Genomic DNA, 19,460 nt, shown 5'->3' on the forward strand with positions numbered 1-19,460 from the left:
AAGATGGCCCAGCAGGTAAAGGTACTTGCTGCTAAGCCTGATGACCTAAGTTCAACCCCCAAGATGCACACGGTAGAAGGAGAGAGAGCTCCTGCAACTTGCTCTGTGACCTCTACACGCATGTTGTGGCTCACACAAACACACATAATGTTAGCATTCTAATTTAAAGACAGTAATTGTAGCCAGGAGGTGGTGGCACACACGTTTAATCCCAGCGCTCAGGAGGCAGAGGCAGATGGATCTCCCTGTGTTTGAGGCCAGCCTGGTCTACAGAGTGAAACTGAAAACCAACTCACCAAGAGGGTGCTGGAAACGTCGCCAGCTACTCTATGCTAGTGAAGTCAAGCTTAGTGGAGGAGAATCTACAACCTCTAATTTACAAAACCAGCATAATCCTTAATAATCTATAAACATTTGTCCTTACACCCGCATCAAGGAAACTCCTCTTTAATGCAGAGATCACTACAGAAAATCACAACCAATCAAAAGGCAGAACTGTGGAGCCGATGGGGGCTGGAGAGATGGCTCAGTGGTTAAGAGCATTGCCTGCTCTACCAAAGGTCCTGAGTTCAATTCCCAGCAACCACATGGTGGCTCACAACCATCTGTAATGAGGTCTGGTGCCCTCTTCTGGCCTGCAGACATACACACAGAAAGATTATTGTATACATAATAAATAAAAAAAAAAAAAAAAAAAAAAGAACTGTGGAGCCGATCCCAATGGATACTTCTACAAAACATTCCCACACCTAGAGCTCAGGCATCGTCTTGGAAGAGGGAGCAGAAAGACTGTAAAAGTCAGAGGATCCAAAAGTTTGCTGTGAGATGTGTCTTCCAGTAATATTGGAAGCCACACCAATAGTCTCACCAACATGACTGCCAAACATGAGCTGAACAGGGACATCAACGGACATGCCAACACAGATAGGGAAAAGTCTCATGAGACCTCAGCCGTACATGAAGAACTACACGCAGCTGAATAAAGCTGGGGGCGGAAGAGGCCGTCCTCCCCAGAGAAAGCACTCAAATGATTGTCCCATGTCCCATGGTCGACCTTGAAAACAGACGTGCAAATAACACTACACAGACTGAGCGGGTTATATTTAGAAATATGTGTATGTATACATGCATACATGCATTCAGTAACAACGAGAAAAGAGACCATGAATTTGAAAAAGAGCGAGAAGAAACATATGGGAGGATCTGGAGGAAGGAAAAGAAGGGTGCCGTAATTAAACTATAATCTCAAAAATAATTTTTTAAAATGTAGAAAAAGATTTAAAAGACAAATTGACATTAAAAATTAAAAAAAAAAACATGGGGGCTGGGGAAATAGATCAGCAGTTAAGAGCGCTGGCTGCTCTTCCAGAGGACCTAGGTTCGATTCCCAGCACCCACATGGCTGCTCACAACTGTCTGTAACTCCAGTTCCAGGGGATCTGACACACTCACACCAATGCTCATAAAATAAAATTGAATAAACTTTTAAAATATCTTTGAAACCATATATATGTATGAAACTTAAAAAAAACTAACTGTGGTGACAGTTACATTATGATCAGTGTACACGAGATTTAAGGTACACTCTAACCTTTGTTTTGCTTTAGATGAACACTCAGTATGTAGCCCTCGCTGATCTCAAACTTACTAAGTGGCTGAGGGTGACTTTGAACTTTCCTACCTCAAAATTTTTTGTTTATTATTTTGTTTGTTTTTGTTTTTTGTTTGTTTGCTTGCTTGCTTGCTTGCTTGTTTTTGGTTTTTTGAAATTGGGTTTCTCTGTGTAGTCCTGGCTGTCCTGAAACTTGCTCTGTAGACCAGGCTGGCCTGGAACTCATAGATCCACCTGCCTCTGACTCCTAAGCACTGGAATTAATGGAGTGTGCCACCTGGCTAAATGTTTATTATTATTAATGTATGCATGAGTGAGTGTATGAGTGTGGGTACCAGGGCGATGTGTGAAGCTCAGAGAACAACTTGATGGAGTCCTTTCTCTCTCCTTCGCCGTTTGTGTGGGCTCTGGGGATTGAACTCAGGTCGCCCGCCTGTTCAGCAAGCCTCTTTACTTTTATCCCGTGAATCACTTCAAGAGCCCTGACCTTAAACTTCAGACCCTCTTTGTGGTGTCGGGATCACAGGCCTGTGCTGCCATGTCTGGAAAGGTACATTCGTTAGTAAAAGGATGTGTTTTATAATACACGAATTTCACCTCCATAAAAAAGTGATGAGGGAAAAAAAGGCAGAAGGTCAGGTGTGATGGGGCACACCGGTGACCCCAGCACGAAGAGGAAAGAGAGTCAAGTTCAGTTGAGTTTGTACAGGACGTTTGTGACTCTCAGCGCTCGCTCCTGCTCCTTACCTGTGGCTGGTGTAGGGTGGGCAGGACAGTCTGAGCTGATGAGATGGGAGCAAAGGTCAGGAGCTTTCCAACGACTTTTCTATAGGTTCCCCGGGAAGGGAACAAGACTCACACTTTGTCCTCTGAATTGTTGTATCTGATATGGGGATGGTACTGAAGCAGCCACATCTCGTGGCCTGAACGTGACACTCTTAGGAGGGCAGAGCCAGGAGATAGCGGCCTGAGCTGAGCCCTCTGTGGAGTTCCTCTACCCTCTGGACTTTCGGTGTGCGAGACAATACGCTCCCAAATTGTTTCGTGTCTTTCCTGATCAGGATCTTTTACTTCATCCAAGTTTATAGCTTATAATAGGAACTTAAATGAAGAAGTGAGGGTGGTTTGTTTTCCAAGACAGGCTCATGTAGCCTCCACAAACCTCTAACTCAATAAGCATCGAGCGTGCCCTTGAATTTCTGATCCACAACCTCCCAAGAGCCAGAATCCCAGGGCTGTGTCTTCACAGTGTGAGTGGTGCCAGGAGCCCCACCCTGAGCCTTGTGCAGACTAAGCAAGCACTTATCAGTTGAGCTATATTCCCAGCCCAGAACCATGATTTAAGTGTTTTATTTTCTAAATTCTGTATACAAAGCGTGTGAATTTGATGGGTTGAGCATTAATCCAACTGGAACTTGAGCATGTCTCTTTGCCCACCCAGAACCCAGAACCACCATGGAGTTTAAAGAACCTGGAAACAGAATTGGATATGTAATCCTGAGGGTTGGGATTACAGATGTGGGCCACCAGGCCTGGTTTACACTGCGCTGGGAGTTAGAGGCTCTGTACACGCGAGGCAAACACTCGACCAACTGAGCCACGTCCTCAGCCCATCAGTTAAGCTTTAAAAATAAAAACATAATGCTGTAGATCCAAGCAAAATGCAGCTAGGCTGTCTGCGGCCTCCATTTAGCCTCCGGTTTATAGCGGGGAAAACTTCAAAGCGGACATGGGAAAGCCAAAGTTCTGTCCTGTGCATCCAGGCAGAGCAGTCCCCTCCTGCAGGGCTTCTCAGACACTGGATCCCAAGCCAAATGACTGAAAAGTCATGTTGTGTGATCTTCTTATTGTTGATTTTTGTTTGTTGGTTTTGTTTGTATAGGTTTTGTTTTGTTTTGGTGAGTTTTTTTTTCCTAAATTTTTGTCATTGTTGTTTTGTTTTGTTTGGGTTTGGTTTGGTTTGGTTTGGTTTGGTTTTCCAAAACAGGGTTTCTCTCTGTAACAACTCTGGCCGTCCTGGAACTTGCTTTGTAGACCAGGACAGCCTAGAACTCACAGAGATCCTGCCTGCCTCTGCCTCCAGAGTGCTAGAATTGAAGGTACGTGCCATCACACCTGGCATGTTGTGGTTTTTTGTTTTGTTTTGTTTTCAGTTTTTCTAGACAGGGTTTCTCTGTGGTTTTGGAGCCTGTCCTGGAACTAGCTCTGTAGACCAGGCTGGTCTCGAACTCACAGAGATCCACCTGCCTCTGCCTTCCAAATGCTGGGATTAAAGGCATGTGCCACCACCACCTGGCTGGTTTTTTTTTAATTTTTAGTATTATGTGTGGATATATCTGTGTGTGCACACACCACATGTGTGCAAAAGCCTGTGGAGGTCAAAAGAGGGCCTCAGCGCCCCCGAAACTGGATTTCCAGGTGCTTTTGGTAATCTCACGTGGGTGTTAGGATCTGAGCTCAGGTCCTCTATAAGAGCAGAAAGTACTCTTGACTTCTGAACCATTTCTACTTCCACAAAAGGTGTGTTCATACAAACACGGAAACAAGAAACACTAAATACAAATGTACACACAAGGAAAGGAAATGGCTTGTTACCTGAAGCTACTGATTTATTTTTCTGTGTACGTGTATTTTGTGTGCATGTACCACATGCATGCCTGGTGCCTGAAGAACGAAAAGAAGGTGTCAGGTCCCCTACAACTGGAGCCACACTGGTTGTGAGTCACCATGTGGGTGCTGAGAATTCAACCCACGTCTTCTGGAAGATCAGCAAATGCTCTTTGTTTTTTGGTTGTTTGTTTATTTGTTTCTGTTTGTTTGGGGGGTTTTTTGGCTTTTCTTTTTTTTCTTTTTCTTTTCAAAATGTTAAGATTTTATTCACAAAGCTTTTCCTTGTTGTACAGAAAGTAAAAATGTTACTACAATCGCAGTGTAACCGGCAGCCAGGACAGTCAAGTCACCCATCACAGCTGTCACGATACAGCAAGTCTTACACAAAAACCTAACGATGTTTACACTTTTGTTGAGGCAGAAGTCCCCAGGCTTGGTGGCGGATTACCAAGGGGAGATGGAGGAAGGCAGAATGTCTTCAGAACTATTCTTTGGCTCTTTGGGCGGGGCTACCAAACCCATGACAGCCCAACCAACACTCAACATTTCTGGTTCTTGCAGATTGTTTCGGGTCTCAATCATCTTCTCCTTCATCATCTGTTTCCCTCTTTCTCTTTTCACCTTTCCCACTTTCTTCCTCCTCTTCATCCTCCTCTTCTTCATCTTCATCAGCTTCTCCATCATGTCCAAATTCTTCTTCCTCCCCACTGACTTCATCATCTTCTCCTTCTACATCCTCATCTTCATTCTCTTCTTCATCCTCCTCCTCCTCGTCTCCTTTTCATCTGCTTCTTTATCCACACCATCAATCTCCACATCTGAGTCGGGGGCTTCCTGGTCCTCTGGGTCATAGCCGTCCAGATAGGACAGCTGGGGCAGGTGCTTGAAGACTCTCTCGGTAATCGTTCAGGTTAGTGACCTCACAGCCAACGAGATCCAGGCTTTTCAATCCTATTTTCTCAAAGGTTCCAAGGTGCTGATATCTTTTAGCTTATTTCCACTTACGTTCAGATGTGTGCGGCTTGGAAGTTCTTCTGCTACTCTGTCCTGACCTCCAGAGATTAGATGTGTACGGCTTGGAAGTTCTTCTGCTACTCTGTCCTGACTTCCAGAGATTCTATTATCGCTGGGCTCAAGCTTTTTCGGTATAGGTAGCACGGGGAGGCCTGAAAGTGAAAACAAGCCTATACTTATTAAACCAAGGAACTCTGGGCTCGCAAATTCATCCGTTAACCCCTCGATTTTCCCATTTGCTTTGCAGTTATCCAGGGCAAGTTCTCGAACTGCTGCCGGGGTCCGGATCCTCAGCTCCAGGTGGATGGGTCCTCTTCTTCACGTCCATGTTTCCTTCGTGTTCCCACACACACATTTCAAACTTAACTTTCCGCGGTGAGGGCAGAGTGGGAGAGGCGACCTGGCCTGCGTGACGAGAGCCTTCAGATGGAGGCGACATGGTCCCGAGAGGCGGGCAAGTGGAGCCCTGGGAGCCAAGTTATTCACGGGAGCGAGAGAAACCATGGAGGGAAAAGGGGGCCTCCGGCCAAGGCCCCACACTCGTTTTTGTTGTTGTTGTTGTTTGCTTGCTTTGTTTTGGTTTGTTTTGGTTTGGTTTGGTTTTTGGAGATAGACTTTCTCTGTGTAAGAACCCTAGCTATCCTGGAACTCGCTCTGTAGACCAGGCTGGCTTCGAATTCATAGAGATCCTCCTTTCTCTTCCTCCTGAGAACTGGGACTAAAGACGGGCGCCACCACCGCTTGGCTCAGCAAATGCTCTTAACCACTAAGATCTCTCTCCAGTCTCCACGGGACTATTTAGTGTCATCTGCTGAATTTTCACTTCAATCTTTGCCGCAGCCTAGTGGTATATGTGGTCACCGATGAGCCAACAATGTGACTGGTCCTCCTGTACTATGGTGCTACCATCCTTGCCATCATAAGTTGGCAAAGTCATTCACCTGCAACTCAGAAAGGAGATAGCAGAGAACCAAGTAGACTGGTCCCAAAGGACCATGAACGAAAAGAAATGGGGGGTGGTCTCTCGCAGCTTCCCAGCCTACCCCAGCACAGTGCTGGCTTCAACGGTTGCCCAACAAAGACAGGAGTGAAGCCAAGGCCAGTGAAGGCCTCTGACTCAGAGAATGTGGCTCATTTTCATAGGTCTAAATGTCACGTTAAAAATAACGCGGCAGCAAGGACTTCTACTCGCTATTCAGAAGTCTTACCTCAGCTTGCAGATTGTGAAACTCTAGAGTCGGCTACAGTGAGGAAGTGGAGGCCACATTCATGCAGGACTTTGGCATGAGGGTAAACGTCTGATGTGCTGGTCAGATGCTATCACTGCGAGGCAGGAAAGGAGAACACGTGATTGTCTGCTTCGGTCTGTCCATCACCTCCACTTACAAACGGCCAAGCTACTCCCCGTCGTCCATACCCCATGGCATAGCACTGACAAACTCAATCGGGATGGCCCTGAACACCGTCAGCTGAACTGTTGAAACCCCAAACAACAAACCACTACATTCAAGACACAGCGGTGGCACACCTTTAATCCCAGGGATCAGGAGACAGAAGTGAGAGGATCTCTGTGAGTTCAAAACCAACCTGGTCTACGTAGTGAGTTCCTGAGCCAGGGCTACATAGTGAAACCCTGTCTCAGAACAGAGACGAAAACAAAGACAAACAAATATTTACGTTTTAAGATCAAATCTCTTGCTTTTTCTGTTTTGTTTTCATTTTTGGTTTTGGTTTTGGTTTTTCCTGGCAGGGTTTCTATGTGTAACACACAGCTCTGGCTGTCCTGGAAGTAGCACTGTAGACCAGGCTGGCCTCGAACTCACTGAGATCCCTGCCTCTGCCTCCCAAGTGTTGTTATTAAACATGTGCCATTTAAAGGGATTAAATTCCACTTGATTCAAGTTCAGCTTGAAGTATACATTGTTCACAGTAGAGCTAGGATTAGAACCCCGGTCTAATCCCTCCACAGCCTGGGCTCCTGAGAAGGATTCAGAACAGAGAGCCTGTGTCTACCTACCGGAAGAGACCCAAGGGCCTCCACAGGCCTGAGAAGCACCACTGAGAGCTTCAGAGGATGCTGAAGACTCTGAGAAGCCTGTAAAGGGATGGAATGCCCACCGGGGAAATGCAAGCTGGACAGAGCCTTCCAGAAATGAGTGTGGAATGATTTGCCCTGTTCAGGCTGAGATGGTGGGGAACAGGAAGTCCTCTAAAGCAAGACTCGGAGCTGCCAAGAGTCAGACCTGCACTGCTGGGCTGCCCAGCTCAGATTTTCCTCCGAGGGCCCGGGGCCCACTCACAATGCCTTGGGCTACTCTCATTCCCCTCCTCCCCCTCAGCAACAGTCTTTGTACAGGAGCCGCAGCATTGTCCCTAACATACTCGGCTGTAACAGGCTTCCTTGGACCCCAGGCCCCCAAATCATGACACCGAGACTTAGTATTAATTATGAATGCTCAGCCCTACTATATGCAAGTCCCATTAGCTCTTATAACTTGATTAAACCTGTTTCTCTTCATCTACGTTTTGCCGGGGCAGGGGTTACCTTTATTCATTCTATATGTCCTACACCAAGGCAAGCTGACTGGCTGGCAGCTGCCTGCCTAGCCCAGGCATCCCCTCTCTTTCTCCCTTGTTCTTTCCTCCTCTCTCTAGCCTAGATTCTTCCTCCTATTTATTTTCTCTGCCTACCAGTCCTGCCTACCCCTCTACTACCTGGCTATTGGCCATTCAACTTAATATTAGACCAATCAGGTGCCTTAGGGAAGCAAGGTAAAACAGCAACACATCTTAATATATTTAAACAAATGCAGCACAATGGTAACACTCCTTTACATAGTTAAAGTAACAGTCCACAGCATAAACAAATACAGCATATCTTTACTTACATAGTTAAAGTAACATTCCACAGCATAAACAAATACAGCATATCTTTACCTACATAGTTAAAGTAACATTCCACAGCATAAACAAATACAGCATATCTTTACCTACATAGTTAAAGTAACAGTCCACAGCATAAACAAATATAGCATATCTTTACTTCCATAAAGTAACAGTCCACAACATAAACAAATATAGCATATCTTTACTTCCATAGTTAAAGTAACAGTCAACAGCATAAACAAATATAGCATATCTTTACCTACATAGTTAAAGTAACAGTCCACAGCATAAACAAATATAGCATATCTTTACTTACATAGTTAAAGTAACAGTCCACAGCATAAACAAATATAGCATATCTTTACTTACATAGTTAAAGTAACAGTCCACAGCATAAACAAATACAGCATATCTTTACTTACATAGTTAAAGTAACAGTCCACAGCATAAACAAATATAGCATATCTTTACTTACATAGTTAAAGTAACAGTCCACAGCATAAACAAATACAGCATATCTTTACTTACATAGTTAAAGTAACAGTCCACAACATTCTACAGTTTAATTAGATGCTTATGTCCTTCCTTGGGATACCAAGAAACTTGAAACTTTCCTCTACTTAAAGAAAAATGGGGCAAGAAAGAAGACTCAGCAGGTAAAGGCACCTTCCACCAAACCTGACAACCCAACTTCAATTCCCGGGACCCACTTGGTACAAGGAGAGAACTAGCTCCCCACAAATTGTCCTCTGACTGTGTGCATGCACTGTGGCATCCCGTGCTCACATACATAAGTAAGTAAATAAGATCGAAAGATGATAGACAAATGTCATTATTTTATTTATTTATTTATTTATTTTGGTTTTTCAAGACAGGGTTTCTCTGTGGCTTTGGAGCCTGTCCTGGAACTAACTCTTATAGACCAGGCTGGCCTCGAACTCACAGAGATCCGCCTGTCTCTGCCTCCCGAGTGCTAGAATTAAAGGCATGTTTCAGGACAGGCTCCAATGCTGCGCAGAGAAACCCTGCCTTGAAAAACAGAAAGAAAGAAAGAAAGGAGGGAGGAAGGGAGGGAGGGAAATGAAGGAAGGAAGAGAAAGAGAAAGGAAAGAGAAAAAGAAAAAAAGCTGGTGCTGTAGAGATGGCTCAGAGATGAGTATTAGCTGCTCTTCCACAGGAGCCAGGTTCAAGTCCCAGCACCCACATGGCAGCTAACAACTGTCTATAACTCCAGTTCCAGGGGTTCTGACACCCTCACACAGACACACATGCAGGCACACCAATACACATAAAATAAGTAAGTATATAAAAAATAAATACATGGATGGATAGATAGATAGATAGATAGATAGATAGATAGATAGATAGACAGATATGATACAGCTGAAGCAGTAGCACAAGCCAGCATGCCCTACCAGAAGATAGGTGGTGGAGACTGAATCCCAAAGAGCTGGCGGACCAGCTGGCTTGGTGGCTGCAATAATGAACAAGAAACACTGTCTCAAACAAAACAGAAACAACACTTGAAATTGTCCTCTGATCTCTACACTCAGGTCTATCCCCTCTCCCACACATATAAATACACATACAATACACATCACACACACACACGCAAGTTAGAGAACATTGAGAAAGACCCACATAGCCCTCTGACTTCCACATGAACTCAAAAACTTGCGTGCCCATGCATGCAAAAGAAAGAGTAAGTGAAAACCGGTGGGTTGGTATATTATAAACCAAATCATGAGACCGGCCTTCCTCTTTCCCTCTCCCTCCCGCTCACTCTTGCTCCCTTCCTCCCTGTGTCTATTTCCTTTTCAGGAAGGAGCCCTGCCACAAAGCCACACCCCCAGCCCATGGCCTTTCTATGAAAAGATAAGCTTCCATAATTGCCAAATCAGCCAAAGGTAGTCCCAGCCCTCTGGCATCAGGGCTACAGGAGTACTGTTTCAAAACAGAATCCTTTCATTCCCTCAAAAAACTTACTCTACACTCCAGTTACAACATCACACCTTCCATGTTCAGTTAGAGATCAGGGCCAACAGGAACCTGAGGCTGGAGCCGGCAGCCTGTTATCCCCAGCACTGGGAAGCTGAGGCAGGAGGATGGTAAGTCTGACACCAACCTGAGCTACCAGACAAGAGTCTTCTTTTTTAAAAACAACAGAAACACGAGGCTGGGTTTGAAGAGTTTGATTGAGACAGATCTGATTGCCTTAATTAAGCTCAAAATTTTCTGTAAAGTTGACCTTGCAGGGAAGCCACAGGCCTGCGCTGTGAGGGAGTAACTAAGGGAAGTTATGTCTTTTAGGTTAAGCTTAAAGTGGGCAGGGAAGAGCAGAATGAACCAAAGAGCAAATAAACAAGCAGCCAGAGGGCTTTTCAATTTGTAAATGGCCAAAGCCTACTCCAGTCAAGAAATCAATACACGCATACACATCTGAAATGGTTAATTTGCCCCACCCTTGGGGGCAGGAGTAACCAGAGCTGATAGTTATCTAGTACTCTCGGGGAAAGCTTAAAGTTCAACCAGGCTTTCTGAGACTTTGGCCTGAGGATTAACAGAACTCTGGAGAAATGCTTTCAGTTTTAAATGTGGTCAGTTACTTTGTAACCCCTTATTAAGCACCTTCTGTTTTCTAGGGCTTGCCTTACAAGTGGTGGAACATCCCAAAGACAACTTGGTATACAGTCTGCTCTCTAGTGGCGTGAGGTGCTGTAGGGACACAAGGCTCTACACCAAAGGGAGAGAGCTGGGGCAGCAGCTGCTGTATCAGTAGCAAATTGGAGAACCGTTCCGGGAAAAACTATTGCTTCCTAACCAAAAGAATGTTATCTACAGCTGGGTGGAGACGTGCCTGAACTGTAATCCAGTTGGGCGGGTCAATCACCTGGCCAAAAACCCACCCCTCAGAAAGGGGAGCTCACCTTAAACTGTTAGAGGTGGAAGGAGTGGGGTGAGGGGGGAGGAGGAGAGGGAGAGAGAACTGTGGTTGGTATGTAAAATGAATAAAACATTTAAAATAAAGAAAGGAGCTGAATAATTAGCCCTCTATAGAGACAATGTCCTTTTCTTTCCCAGAATCCCCCATCCTTACCTTTTCCAGTAATTTACAGAGCTCAGTTATGCTTCTTAAAACAAAACACAGCTTTTACTTTTTGTCTTTCTGTCCCTTTTCTTCGTCTTCTTTTATTTTTATTTGTGTTGTTTGTGTTTTGAGTCAGAGTTTCTCTTTGTAACAACCCTGGCTGTCCAGTCATTCAATTTGTACACCAGGCTAGCCTACAGAATCTGCTTGTCTCCACCTCCCAAGTGTTGGGATCAAAGGCAGGTGCCACCTCTGCCTGGCTTTTCAGTCCCTTTTCTAAGCAAGGTTTCTGTGACACTTCAGGATTTACTTCTCTGAAGCGCCCCTCACCACCATATGGCTGCTTATCTGGCCGTCTGTCTGTCCTCCATAGCAGCTTAACTCAAATAGCATAGCTTTTTCTCTCCGCTCCATCTTCTTCCTCTAGGCATCTGCCAGGATTTATAGCTGCCTGGCCTGTAATCTTTCTTTTATTTAAATTTTTTTATTTATTTTTATTTTATTATTTATTTATTTTTGCCTGTAATCTTTCTTTAGCCTCTAAGAAAACTGCCCTTGAGCTTCTGTTAGGGTCTGTCCAGGAATGTTTTATTAATGAGGTTAAGAACTCCAAGGAATGACCCAGTCTTCCTAGTATCAGAGGAAAACGGCACATGAACTCTGTGACTCTACAAAGGCGGGGAAAGTGAAGAGCTGGGGGACTGCAGGGCTGGCTCAGTAGCTAAGAGCACTTGTTCTTGCAGAAGACCCAGGTTTGACTCCCAGCTCCCACAAAGCAATGGTCCAGAACTCCAACGCCATGGGCTCCAGCGCCCTCTTCTGACCACCACAAGCACCAGACACACATGTGGTGCAGAGATACACATGCCCGTGGACACTCATATACATAAAATAAATGAATGTGAAAAAATAAATAAATAAAAACAACCCAAAAAGAGCTGCGTTAAGGGACATGGCTCAGTTGCTAGAACACAAGCGCCAAGTTCCGTAGCGGATCTTCAGCGCCAAAATTACCTGGTGCAAGTGAGAAGGAAACGTGGAACACGCAACAAACCTGCTTAGGAGTTTATTGGTGGGGGCGGGGGGGGGTGTGCAGGCCTGGTGAGGTCGGTGTGCAAAGAGAAGGGGAGAGAGAGAGAGAGAGAGAGAGAGAGAGCGCTGAAGATGGTGCCATCCAGCTTTTAAGGGCTACCTAGCACATGTGCACAGGGGGATGATGTGGTTACATCATACAGATGACAGAGCTCACGCATGCGTGCAAGGGCTCACACAGCTGCATCATACAAAGGTGATAAACCATGCCACAAGTGGGTCATGCCTGAGGGCTTGTCCGCACATGCGTGGCCCTGGAACCCAGAAGTGTTAGCCATATTGTTGAAATTATAACATTCCACCCTTTTGTTTATTATAAAAATTTGGGGAGTTTGGGGTCTTTAATGGGTGGGAACGGTGCATCGTCAGGCCTCTCATGACTGCTTTCTGCTGATTTTGTGGGCGTAGTCAGGTCTCTCGAGACTGCTTTTTGCTGATTTTGTGGGCGTCAGAGAATTGAGATGCTTGACCACGTCTTGGGGTGGCTGATTGCTTGTGTGTTTTTTCCAGGCTCTGTGGAACTGGCTGGCTGGCAGCTTGAACCTCGCAAGATGCTGGAAAGGCAGAAAATTATGTCTGGAAAAAAATTTTAGATCCTGGTGATTAAGGGAGGAGAGTCCCAAGACGGAAGATAGCAGGGGGCTTTTGGGGGGGGGGGGTAGAGGAGGGAATTTCCCAGGGGTTCCCAAGACCAGGAATGATAAGGGAAGAATTGAATGATACTTACTCTGGATGAGTCTGGTCTGTTTAGATAGGTCCAATTGGCTCCCTGGAGCTTATGAAAAAAATGTTTGGAAAAAAAATTCTAGACATATTAAAAGCTTATGATTACGATGGTATAGTGTTAGAATAGAATACAGTGGGGAGAGGGGAGGGAAAATAAGGGGTAATTATTAGAAAGGGGAATTATTGGACCTCTCAATGTTTTGCCTGAAGCAAATCTTCAGGCACTTGCTCTCTTTAGCATCATGGTATTATTACCTTAGCATCCAGGAGACACTGCTGCAGTCAGTGATAAACTTGTTACGGTTTTTTTGGGTTTTTTGTTTGTTTGTTTGGTTGGTTTTTGGTTTTTCGAGACAGGGTTTTGCTGTAGTTTTAGAGCCTGTCCTGGAACTAGCTCTTGTAGACCAGGCTGACCTCAAACTCACAGAGATCCACCTGCTTTTGCCTCCCCAGTGCTGGGATTAAAGGTGTGCGCCACCACCGCCTGGCAAACCTATTATGTAAAAGTCTGTTTTGTGAGTTTTTGGAGTTTGTGAATGTCCTCAAACTCGTTATTGTTTCTTACCACCTGGGCTTTTGGCAATCCTTGTACCTCTGGCTCTGTGTTTAATGATGGTCCCTGTGATAACAGCTGAGTGATTAATTGGAAATTTAAGTATGATATTGGAGATATAGAGAAGTTGGTAAAGCAGATAGGAAAAAGAGGAAGAGGAAGAGTATATGGAGGTTTTGCCACAGGAGAGTTGAGTAAGGATGAGACTTTTATTTTTCTGGAACTGGAGAAAAAGTGGCTGATCTTGATGTCCTCTGGAACTTAAGGGAGCAGGGCCCTGTTTGAGTTACTGTATAGGAGGGATTATCTTGAGCTGGAAGAGTAAAAGGTTTAAAGTAAGACAGGTAGATCCGATGAGAGAGTCCCTTGAGCCTGGAAGCTGTGGGAGTTACAAGAATTACTTTAAAGGGGCCCTGCCATTTAGGGGTGAGGGGCATTGATCTGGGAGAGAGAATAGTACCTGATCTCCTATTTTAATCGCCAGAGGGTATGAATTGTCACATGGTTGAGGTAATGTGTGGTTGGAAAAATCCCATAATAGGGAGAGAAGATGGGATAACAGCGGAGTAAGCAGGTGATCAGGAAGAGGAGAGGTTTTAGGTGAGAGGCTGGGGGTTAAAACCTGCCGCCCATACAGGAGTCCAAAGGGCAAGATGGAAAGGGGGCTTTTGAGGAGAGCCCTAAGCCTAAGAAGAGCCAGAGACAAAAGTTTTACCCAGTCAAGGTGAAGCTCCTGTAACATCTTAACAAGAACATTTTTTTAAGGACTGGTTAGTTCATTCTACCTTCCCTGAAGACTGAGGATGGTATGGGATATGAAAATGCCAGGGAATGTTATGAGCCTTAGATAAAATTTGAGAGATCTGGGAGGTAAACTCTGGGCCATTATCCGACTGAAGAGAGGTTGGAATTCCAAACCAGGAATGATTTCTCTGAGAAGAACATCAGAGACTGTCTGGGTCCTCTTGTTAGTGGTGGAAAATGCTTCAATCTACCCAGACATTGTGTCAACCAAGACCAGGAGATATTTAACTCTTCTGACTGAGGGCATATGAGTAAAATAGAGCTGCCAGTCAGTTCCTGGAAGGGAGCCCCTGGCCTGGTCGGTAGGGAAAGGGAAGCTATGGTATTTGGTCTTGGGATCTGACTTTTGAGAGATCTGACAGGAGGTAGTGATAGCTTTTAAGAATTCTAAGTCCTCAGGGGTGGATTAGAGGTCAGCCTTGACAAAATGAAACAGAGCTTTGCTATTAGGACGAAAGAGCTGATGTAGGTAGGACAGAATTTGCTGGGTGTCAGGGAGTGTCTGTGTGAATGTGGGCTGTACTGTATGAACCCCCTGAGGTGACTGAGGTAGGTTTGGGCTCTGGAATGCTGCTGTTCTAGCTGCTTGGTCAGCCTGGTTATTTCTCTTGAAAATAATAGAACTGTCGGTTTGATGAGACCGACAGTGAATAATTCCTATATCGTTGGGGAGATGGGAGGCTTTTAACAAGTCCATAATGTAACCTGAGTTATTTATGGATCCTCCTTTCATCGTAAGACGCCCACCACGCTCCTTTCAGATAGCTGCGTGGGACAGGAGGATATGAAAGGCATATTTGGAGTCTGGGTAAACATTTAAAGATTGTCCCTTTGCTAACTGGAAGGCACAGGTAAGGGCTATTAATTCAGCCTGCTGATTAGTGGTATGGACAGGGAGTGCCTGTGCCTCCACCACCCCAGTATCTGACACTATGGCATAGCCTGCTCTATGGGTCTCTTCACATAAAAAGGAGCTGCCATCTGTGTACCAGGTATAGGTGGCCTGGGACAGTTTGCCCTCCTGTATATGTGAGGGGTAGGACAGTAGATCCTCTAAGGTTTCTATGCAGGAATGAGATGGGAAATAATTAATGTTGGGTTGAGGTAGAGATTTGAGATATTAAGAGGTGGGCAGGATTAGAAAGTGAGTGTGGCATCTTCTACTAGTGCCATCTGGAGGGAAAGGACTCAGAAAAGGGGTCAGGTTTGTAAGCCTTTGTAATTTAAGAGATGGGACAGATTGTGGTGGGAGAAGACAGTGGTTAGTGACCCAAAGGTTAGTTTCTTTGACTCAGGAATAAAAAGCTCAGTGGCCGCTAAAGCACGTATGCAGGGTGCCCAGCCCTGAGTGGTGAGGTCCAGCTTCTTTGACAGGTATGCTACAGGTGCAAAGGAGGGTCCCAGCTGATGTCCTAGGACCCCAAGGGCATATCCCTTCTTCTCTGTTACATAGAGGGAGAAGGGACAAGTTAAATCTGGGAAATGAAGAGCTGGGGCCTGGATAAGGGCCTGCTGGAGTCTCTGGAAGGGTTTAGTAATGGGATGGAGAAGGGGCTCATGCAGAGAGCCGAGAGCTGCCTTGTATAAGGGGCAGGTGAGGAGAGAAAAAGAGGGGATCCAGGAACGCAGGAAGCCAGCTATTCCTAGGAATGATAAAACCTCTTCTTTTGTAGAAGGAACTGCAAGGGACTGAATTTGCTTTTTTCTGTCTAGAATAATAGCTTTTTTGGTTGGGGTAATAGTTAATCCCAAGTAAATTACCTGAGAGGTAGACAGCTGGACCTTGGAAGGTGAGATTCTATATCCCCTTTTGGACAGGAAATTTAAAAGAGCAGAGGTATCAGTTTTGCAGCTCTCCAAGGATGGGCTGCAGAGTAAAATATCATCTACATATTGTATGAGTTTAGACTTATGGAGAGACGGTGAGAGTAGACCAGAAGCTAAAGTCTGGTTAAACAGGTGTGGGCTGTCCCGGAATCCCTGGAGTAGGACAGTCCAGGTGAGCTGTGTGGAAAGGTGAGTGTCAGGCTCAGTCCAGGTGAAGGCAAAGATAATTTGAGATTGAGAGATGAGAGGAGCAGAGAAAAAAGCATCCTTAAGATCTAGAACTGAGAAGTGGGAGGTTCCTGGGAGGATAGTGGAAAGAAGTGTTTAAGGATTAGGCACTACAAGATGAAGAGGGACCACTGCGGAGTAAATGAGCCAGAGATCTTGAACCAGGCGATAGGTTCCCTTAGGTTTTTTAACAGCAAGCATAGGGGTGTTAAAGGGAGAAGAGGTGGGGCGAAGGAGCTTTTTTCTTAGAAGGTCAGAGGTTAGACTTAAGTCCCTTGAAGCACTGGAGAGAGAGGGGGTACTTAGCTTGGGTAATATACTTAGTAGGATCTTGTAATTGGATAACAATGGGGAAATGGTGTTTAGCAACAGAGAGATTTTGGGTGTCCCTGACTTGGGGGTTCACCTGAGAGCCTGGTAGAGGAAAAAACACATTGGAGCTGGGAGGTTGGGAGGCTAGAAGGGGGAGGAGGGGAGAGTCTGGTGAATCTGGGGTAAGGTGAATGGGAGGAGCAAATGAAATGGAAGCTCCTACTTTTGCTAAAAAAAAAAATCCCTTCCCATGAGAGGTACTGGGCAGGTTGGCATGACTAAAAATGAATGAGTGAGATAAATATCCCTAAAACACAGTTAAGTGGTGCGGTCTGCTGATGTAGATAAGGCTGTTCCCCTGCCCCAACAATAGGGAAACTAGAAGAAGAGGTAGGCCCCCAGAATTCCCTCAGTACCAAGTATGTGGCTCTGGTGTCCAAGAGAAAGGATATGAACTATCCGGATACTGTGATGTTTATCTGTGGCTTCCTATTACAGATGATGGTTGTGGTTGGGTCAAAGGAGCCCAGGCAGCCTCACTCGTCCATGGCCAGACCTAGAAGGTCAACTTGGAAATTTTCTGGGTTTGATGTCTCCATGTCACGATGTGCACAAGGACAATCGACTGGCCAATGTCCTTCCCTATGGCATCTTGGATAAGGTCTCGCGGGACCGATATGAGAATTAGGGCATGCTTGGGCCCAGTGACCAGTTCTGCCACATTTGAAACATGGGTCTGTTGGTTCTCTAGCCCCAGGGGGCAAGGGAGCAGCATGGATCAGGTGGTCTGTCACCTTGGCCAGTCAGGGGGCTGTGGCTAGCACGTGACAGTGATGATTATGGGCTTTGTCATTCCTTGCATGGTACACCTTAAAAGCCAACTCTAAGACTTCTGCTGGTGGGGACAAGGGGCCTTTCTCCAAACATCTAAGTTTAGCCTTAATGTCAGGGTAGCACTGAGAAAAAAAAAGAGTCATGAGTAACTGTCTGCCTTCTGTGGTTTCTGGATCTAAGTTAGTGTATTGTAACAGAGCTTTAGTGAGGCATTCCAAAAATGCAGAAGGATTTTCCTTCCCATCTTTTTTTTCTTTTTCTTTTTGTAGCTTTGGAGCACTGGGATTAAAGGCATTACCACTGCCCAGATATTCCTTCGTATCTTGAATGACCTTTGAGAGCTTATTATAGTTTACTGGTTTGAGGGCAGAGACCTGCCAGAAGCCAAGTCAAAAACCGGTCTCTAGCTAAAATTCCACCTGGGGTATTATAATCCCAGTGTGGTTTTTGCTCAGGGACCACCTCTGCCTGCGTGTGCAGGGGGGGTGGTGGTGGGGATTGCATGTGTTTGGTGAACCTCATCTGCATGAAGTCTGGGCTGCTCCCAAACTCACCTGCACTCTTCAGGAAGTAGGTTATTAGATAGGATCATAGAGATATCACGGAGGGTGAGATTATAAGAAGGAGTAAGAGTAGCTGCCCGCTGAGGTCGAAAAGGCAGGGGTTTGTTAGTCGGGTCCAGAGTGGAAGTGTAGGGTTCTTCCAGGACAGATGGCATAGCCAGGTACATGTGAGCAGGCAAACAAATTGCAAGGACAGAGAGGGCTTAGGCTTAGAGCTTAGATAGTAAAAGGCTTGGATGTAGGAAACCCTTTCCATCTGCCTGTGTGCTGACAGCAGTTAGAAAGCTCCCACAGATTATCAGGATCAAAGGTGCCATTAGGCAGCCACTTTAAATTGTTATCTAAATTGTAATGAGGCCATTTTTTTTTAAACAAAGATGGACAAGTATGGGAATCTATAAGTAGGGCATTAAGGCCTGGGGTTTTAGGGCCTCTAAAAGGCATCTCAGGAGGGAGGCTGGATTGATGGTTTTGGATGGATCGCTACCCACAGCTGAAACTGTGAAAACCTGCAAAAACGGCAATACCACAAGGCTTATAGGAGGATGTCTCCCCTCTATAGGCTGGGTATGATGGTGGTAAGCACCACAGGGCTTGTAGGAGAGCGTCCTCTATGTACAGGCAGGGTGTGAAAGCGACTGGGAAGCCAAAGAGGCTGGAGACTGAGCCGTCTCTCACGGCGGGGACCACTGACGGGTAGTCCAAAAGAAAAGAAAAGAAAAAGAAAAATCTGAGGCAGGCGAGCAACCCTGGGTCATCCAATTGTGATTTTAGCTAAGGGAAGCAATCCAGAGATGAATTTCAGCAAAGGGCTCAACCGTAGCCATGAAGGCCATGGTTGGGGCTGTCCCCCCATTTCTAGGAACACCAGAAGATTGCCGGGAGCTCAACAGTCAATTCCTTGGGTTTGGAGAAACCCTTAAGCTGACCAGAATGGGAAAACTCACCAACTGAAGCTGGTGGTGTGCATACAGGTCGCGCTTAGGCAGATGGAACATGTGGTTGTTGTGGAAAAAATACCCAGTTTTGGATTGACTCTGGGAGAGGGGAGGAAGAGCCTCCCAAGCCTCATAGCACCAATGAAATTTCCTTGTACGAGTGAGAAGGACGCATGGAACACGCAACAAACCCGCTTACAAGTTTATTGGGGGGGGGGGTACAGGCCTGGTGAGGTCAGTGTACAGTGAGAGAGAGGGCTGAAGATGGTGCGTGCAGCTTTTAAAGGCTGCCTAGCGTATGCGCACAAGGGAACGACGTGGTTACATCATACACAGATAACGGAGCTCACTCATGCGCACAAGGGCTCACACA

At 45.7% G+C, this 19,460-nt stretch overlaps 1 pseudogene; it reads right to left on the reverse strand.

The window, feature by feature from the left end:
* Positions 1–4,796: 4,796 nt before the first annotated feature.
* LOC121457353 overlaps positions 4,797–19,460 on the reverse strand; it is a 33,231-nt pseudogene continuing 18,567 nt past the window's right edge.

Source organism: Microtus oregoni, unplaced genomic scaffold (assembly GCF_018167655.1).
Source record: "Microtus oregoni isolate MIOR12 unplaced genomic scaffold, Mior012 000016F_ref0000370, whole genome shotgun sequence".
NCBI classification, from domain to species: Eukaryota; Metazoa; Chordata; class Mammalia; order Rodentia; family Cricetidae; genus Microtus; species Microtus oregoni.